General features: G+C 46.9%; 1 protein-coding gene across 1 annotated transcript in view; it reads right to left on the bottom strand.

The window, feature by feature from the left end:
• TANC2 (tetratricopeptide repeat, ankyrin repeat and coiled-coil containing 2) overlaps positions 1-6963 on the bottom strand; it is a gene marked incomplete at its 5' end in the record, with an annotated part of 99891 nt that overhangs the window by 73527 nt on the left and 19401 nt on the right. The gene's annotated exons all lie outside the window — the stretch shown is intronic.

Below are 6963 nucleotides of genomic sequence, written 5' to 3'. Positions count from 1 at the left end.
CGCACGCGCCTCTAGTGTAGGGTTCCCCTGCCTGTGGCAGGGGTTGGGACTGGAGGAGTTTTAAGGTCCCTTCCAACCCAAACCAGCCCGTGATTCTGTGATCTAAGTTTTCCCAATCACAAACTCAATGGCATGTGTGCAAAGCCTGACAGTTGACCTTCTTACTACCTGCTGCGGGGCAGAGCTCCGAGCAGTGATCCCCAGGGAAAATATGGGAAAGGAGCCTGAGTTTGAAGGTATTTCTCTCCAAATCCCATGGCCTGAAGCACCCTTTTCAGCCAAGTAATGTTGGAAATTAAGGAATGAAAACTCCACTGCATGAAATAATCTTCCCAATTATAAACAGCAAATGTCAAAATAGTCCTTGCACGTCACCAGCTCTGTTCTTACTCTGACAACCAGTTCCAAAACTCACGTTCACCATTTACCAATGGAAATTGCACTGCTCAGTACTCTGCATCTGATCCTGCTTCTTTAGCTTTAGGTTTTGGTCAATCACCATAACGAGATGATTATTTTAAACTGAACTGATTCATTAAATAACTTCTTCAAAGACTTCCTGTCAAGCTGACATTGATTCTCTGCTGCGAACTGTTAAACTGTTTGATACCGCTCTCTAGAGTAGCTCATGGCACTGGGCTTGGAATCCTTCCTCCTTGCCACCCAACACAAGATGGAACAACCTACAAAACTGAAAGGCAGAACATGCCAAAACTGAGAGACCTGTTTTGCTCATACAACACCCAATGACCACGCAAAAACCTCTACAAAATCGTGTTGCAGTCATAGGCTCAGCAAGATTCAGACTGTAACAAGGGGTAGTGAGAAAGGGCCTCAATTAGGCAGCAATTTTTATGCTGTTCTTCAAATTGCTTGAAATCTCTGTGTAAGTGTTAAGAGACACAGACAGAGGGGACAAAAGGTAAACAACAGGAGTGAGAATAAAAGAGGAGATAAACCCATCAAAGTCTGGGTTTAGATGTCCTTCACGCTCTTCTTCTCTTGTAAAATTGATGAGACGTTCACTGCGAAGGAGCAGATTAGAGCTGAAATGCTGCAATTAGAAAGATGTGGCTTTACCATGCATAGAAGTTATTTTCTGTACTGCTGGAGCCACTGCAGCCTGCACCCAGCATCTCACAGAATGGAACCGTGGAATTCCAGGTTGGGAGGGACCTCAGGGATCATCTGATCCAACCTTTCTAGGCAAAGCATGACCTAGACTAGATGTCCTACCTCCCTGTCCAGCCAAATCTTAAAGGTGTCCAGTGTTGGGAATCGACCACTTCCCTGGGGAGATTATTACAGTGTCTGGTTCTTCTCCTTGGGAAGAATTCTCTTGTGTCCAGTCGGAATCTCCTCAGGAATAACTTGTGCCCATCACTCCGCATCTTTTCCATGTGACTCCTTGTACAAAGGGATCTCCATCTTTGTAGCCAGGCTTTAATTACTGGATCATGGTGACAAAGTCTCTCCTGGGCCTTCTCTTCTCCAGGCTGAACAGCCTCAGCTCTCTCAGCCATTCCTCACACAGCTTCCCAGCCCTTGGATCATCTCTGTGGCCCTTCTCTGGACCCCTCCAGTCCATAACAGCTAATCCTTCTTCTACAGAATGTAATCATGGAATGGTTGGAAGGGACCTTAAAGCTCATCCAGTTCCAGCCCTCTGCCATGGGCAGGGACATCTTCCATTAGACCTGCTCCTGCTTCTCTGGAAAGAAAGGTAAGAAACCAGAACTTCCCATGTTGGACTTACTGTTAAATATATACGTGCATGAGTGTGCATGTGGGTGCATATTTATAGATATATATTTATACAGATCTATCAGCTGCTAGAGGACAACATTTCCTCCCCCTAAATTCCATATTCAGTCCTTCTCCTGTCCCATTTTAATTCTATCAAGCAGATACAGAGCCATCAAGGATGACCAGAAACATTCATCTTGCTGGTATTTTCATTTCTTTAGACAGGATGATTCTAAGTAGCAACAACCTGATAAAAGCTCATTTTTCCTATCACCAGTGAAAAGCAGGAAGTGATTCCTCCCCAGCTCCTCGTCAACCAAAAACTGAAATAACTTTATTTGGGTGTGAAAATTCACATCAGTCCTTGAGAATCAATTCTGCAATATGATAATTAGCAAATTCCTGTTTGATTTGCAGTCTGCAGCAAGATACCCTCATACATCCCAACCCTGGGCACACAGAAAACACTGCCATAGGAGCGTGCTGCATGCTCAAGAAGTGAGACCTTGGAGCACTGGGTGCAGTTCTGGTGTCCCCAGAGAAGGACATGGAGCTGTTGGAGGAAGTCCAGAGGAGGCCACGAGGACGAGCAGGGGCTGGAGCAGCTCACGTATGGAGACAGGCTGAGAACATTGGGGCTGTTCAGCCTGGAGAAGAGAAGCTGCTGGAGACCTCAGAGCAGCTTCCAGGGTCTGAAGGGGGCTACAAGGATGCTGCAGATGGGACCTTCATCAGGGACTGTAGTGATAGACAAGGGGTGATGGGTTCAAACTGAAACAGGGGAAGTTCAGGTTAGACATAAGGCAGAAGCTCTTCCCTGTGAGGGTGCTGAGGCGCTGGCACAGGGTGCCCAGAGAAGCTGTGGCTGCCCCATCCCTGGCAGTGTTCAAGGCCAGGTTGGACACAGGGGCTTGGAGCAACCTGCTCCAGTGGAAGGTGTCCCTGGCCGGGGCAGGGGTTGGAGCTGGAGGAGCCTTAAGGCCCTTTCCAACCCAAATTGCTCTGGGATTCTAGGATCTCAGCGGTTTTGCAGGGGTGGACCCTGTGTGCTGCCAGAAGAGCGTGACAACGACCAGTGGCCTGATTTACTGTTGGTCCTACAAGAAATGAGGAGTTATTCCTCAGCAGCCAAAATCCAGGCTCTCTTCCCACCTTCATCATCATAATCCTCTACAGCCACAACAAAGACATGATGAACTGCAGTCAGCAGGAGCTGCCAGATCCATTTCACATCTTGCCACGGGTTATTTCTGCAATCGGCAGTACAACCACCTGAGGCTGATGACCTGAGATTTATCTTCCTGACTTCGACCTGAGGAGTAATTAAAGAGATCGAAGGCCAGAGGAGCTCAGAAGTCGTTTTTCCTGAGAATATGCTTCAGTTCTTCAAAAATTATGCAAGATCCATTTATCTTGGCAAATATCACATCAAACTGGTGAAAGCTTCCCCTCGATTCTGAACCTCATCCTACAGAACAGGACACAGAGACTGCAGATAGGGCACAATGGAAAGAGAGCACCTCCTCAGAAATATCATCTGCATTCCACAGATGCAATTCTCCAAAGGAAATGGCAAACAAATAGTGGAAGATAATTCAATTTCCATGTACTATTTGAACAACAAACACAAATCAACCTGACTTGAAATTGGTATTTGGCAGCCCAGAGAAGGAGGGGACTTTGCAGACTGGGTCTTCTGGGGGAAATGGGGGTCACTGCTCACATCTGAGTCAATCAGCTTGTCATTGCTGATGCATGGATCAGATAGGCATAGAATCAGAGAACAGAATCCCAGAGTGGTTTGGGTTGGAAGGGACCTTAAAGCTCATCCAGCTCCAAGCCCCTGCCATGGGCAGGGACACCTTCCACTAGAGCAGGTTGCTTCAAGCCCCGTCCAACCTGGCCCTTGCCAAAAGCCTCTCTCCAACTGATTGTGTTATATAAGGTATCATACATGTACCCCACATTCAGATTCCTTAGAGCTGTACTATTAAATATGCTTCAGGTTTAATGACTTTATTTTTGCCTGGATATCTGATCTATCTTAACCAGATATCTGGATAACTTGATATGGTTTGATCAAGAAATGATCAAACACAAACAGGGCAAGGTTTTGGGGGGTTTTATCCAAACATCTTCATTTCATCTCTCTCCCTGGAAGAATTCCTATGAAGAGCTGCACCTAATTCAGAGTTGAACCATACCCCATAATGAATTCAAGACAGGAAAAACATGCAAGTCTCTGTTTCATGACCATGCAGCTCCCACTGCAGGGCTCTGCAGCCAGGCGCCTGCTCTATGGCTGATCAGAGAGAGCCTCCCTTCCCCCTGCTGCAGTGCCTTGTGTTTAACATCACATTTCTCCCTGTGCTATTTTTGTTTCAATTTTTTTGGGCAGAGTTCAAGGTATTCTTAAAAAGCTTCTGCTCTGCTTCCTCCCGTGTGGTCCTCAACAGGTCTTGTTGCAGTTTCCCATCTCGCAGGTTGGTCACTCCAGTTGGGATCACAGCCCTTGCCTGCTTCATGTGACCTTTCCCAGACTCCTCCAGGGAAACCATGGGAAAAGAGGAACATCCTCTCACAGTAAATAACCCATTGTTACGATCAGTTTTGTCCAGTTGCTTTCATTACCTGCTCAAACAGCACTTTTGACCTTGACAGAAGAGAGGTATTTGCTTTTCTGAGAGTCGCACTTTCAAGGCACGTATTAGAACCTTCCTTGTACTGCTGGCTTGTGCCTCTGCCTCGTGTGGTGCAGGCAGAGGTGGGCAGGTCTGCCAGACACTCAGTGCTCTGCCAGGAACACCTTTAGAAGACAAGCTGCCAGACACTGGGATACAGGATGCTCCTACAGACAAACACTGCCCACCATGCTCTCAAAACCACATGGTTTGTAGACATTTGGACCTGCTTAAGTGTGTCCAAAGAGATACTGCGAGGGCTGGAGCAGCTCTGCTCTGGAGCCAGGCTGAGAGAGCTGGGCTGGGGCAGCTGGAGAAGAGAAGGCTCCTGAAGGGGACACCTTAGAGCAGCTCCAGTGCCTAAAGGGGCTCCAGGAAACCTGGAGAGGGGCTTTGGACAAGGGATGAAGGGACACGACAAGGGGAACGGCTTGAACCTGCCAGAGGGGAGATTGAGATGAGCTCTGAGGCAGAAGCTCTTCCCTGGGAGGGTGCTGAGGCGCTGGCACAGGGTGCCCAGAGAAGCTGTGGCTGCCCCATCCCTGGCAGTGTTCAAGGCCAGGTTGGACACAGGGGCTTGGAGCAACCTGCTCTAGTGGAAGGTGTCCCTGCCCGGGGCAGGGGTTGGAGCTGGAGGAGCTTTAAGCTCCCTTCAACCCAAACCAGGCTGGGATCCTGTGAAATGGTACAATCCAGAAAATACAAAAAAATCTTGAGGTTTTCTGTGGAATTCCACAGAAACATAACTAAAAAAATGCTGAAAGAATATTTAGCTCCAGCAAACTGTGAGGGAAAAAGTGCAAGAGAAATGCTAACCCTGTGAGATCTTTTTCAAAGATTCCCTACAGAGACTAAAAATCCCTTTTCCATACCAAAAGACAAAAAAGCCAACATGGAGCCAGGCTGGGCTACAAGGGACACTCTGCAAACAGGGCATGAAACCAGTTTCAGGAGCTGACTTGCATTTTTAGCTTTGAAAAGCCTTGATGAAATGGGAAGGGGGAATGGCCTCGGTGCCTGAGCTGCCCCGCTGACTCGAGAGGGGCTGGCTCTGGACTGTGGTGGCACTAATTGAAACAGAACTGAGAGCGCTTCATGTGCGATACAAGGTAAAAAGAACCAGCAGCTCCAGTCCCTGAATTTCTTTAAGTTTTTGCCCCTCAAACACAACATTAATGCACAGAGATTGTGCTCACATTTTGCTTAATTTCCTTCCAATTTATTAGCAGTACTTCACCTCGCAGCCAAGCTGTGAGCAATTTGCTGTCCATAAGTTACGTGTGACCCAGAGACCTTTAAGATCTCCTGATACTGCAAGAGAGATAATTTGCTCTGACCCTTCTGCAGCACAGCTCCCCTTTCTCTTCCATGTCTGTCTTTCGCAACGCTCACTGCCCGGGCACACAGCAGTGCCCTTCAAGCTGCTTCTGACTTTAACAGCATAAAATTGCTTAATAACTTCTATATTCCACACAGTAACCGGGTATTGCTCAGCAAACGTGCTCCCACTGAGCCAGTGGAAAGACTTGCTCTCTCTGCTTTCACAACCAGGCTTTAAAATACTCACGTCACACATGCAGTGACCCCTGAACATCAACGATTCACCCAGACGTGCTCTACCAAACCTGACCTCCCGCTTTGGCATTTTCCAGTACACAGAAGCCTGCAGAGTTGTTGGTTTATTTTGTCAAATGAAAGCATTTACCAAAAAGAAAAAAAGTGCTTTTAAGCGCTTTAAGTGCTTTTTTCCCCTCTTTTTTAGGGCTCAGGGGCTGGAGCAGCTCCCATACGGAGACAGGCTGAGAACACTGGGGCTGTTCAGCCTGGAGAAGAGAAGAGAAGCTGCATGGAGAGCTCAGAGCAGCTTCCAGGGTCTGAAGGGGGCTACAAGGATGCTGGGGAGGGACCTTCATCAGAAGGTTTGCAGATAGGCTTAAGTCAAACATGAAACTACATCTGGATTCCCTCTCCCATCATTCAAGTACACACAGAATGAGGTTAACCAGTCTGGGAGAAAAAACATACAGATCTAAACCTAAAAACGTAACTTTATCATGACATAAACTTACAGGAGAGAACATGGGATCATTCTATGACAAAGGTTAAGCCAAATCTTGTATTCTTGTCCATAGTTACTACCACAATGACTTTTCCTGGGACATGAACTGTGTTTGCTGACATACTACTTAAAAGCAGCAAAAACCCCACATAGTATTGAGAAGGAAAAGGTGGTTTTCTCTTGAACCAGTAATTGTCTCTAAATGCATCCAGCAAGCCAACAATTCCAAAGACAGTTAAACCAACACATGTGTATTTAAGTCTTGGTACCTGGCCTGCCCTGTTTTATTTGATTTACCCCTGATCTAGTTGAAGATGTCCCTGCTCATTGCAGGGGGTTGAACTAGGTGAGCTTTGTTCCAAACTGTTCTATGAGTCTGTGATTCTATTCTGAAGGTTTTATGCAGTGTCATTTATAAGAGATGGATCTAAAGTAACGAGGTTGGGCAAGCAGAGTTTCCCACTTCACTCCTATCTC

Source organism: Nestor notabilis, unplaced genomic scaffold (genome assembly GCF_000696875.1).
Source record: "Nestor notabilis isolate BGI_N333 unplaced genomic scaffold, ASM69687v1 scaffold5827, whole genome shotgun sequence".
Lineage (NCBI taxonomy): Eukaryota > Metazoa > Chordata > Aves > Psittaciformes > Psittacidae > Nestor > Nestor notabilis.
This window is presented reverse-complemented; position numbering and strand designations above follow the sequence as displayed.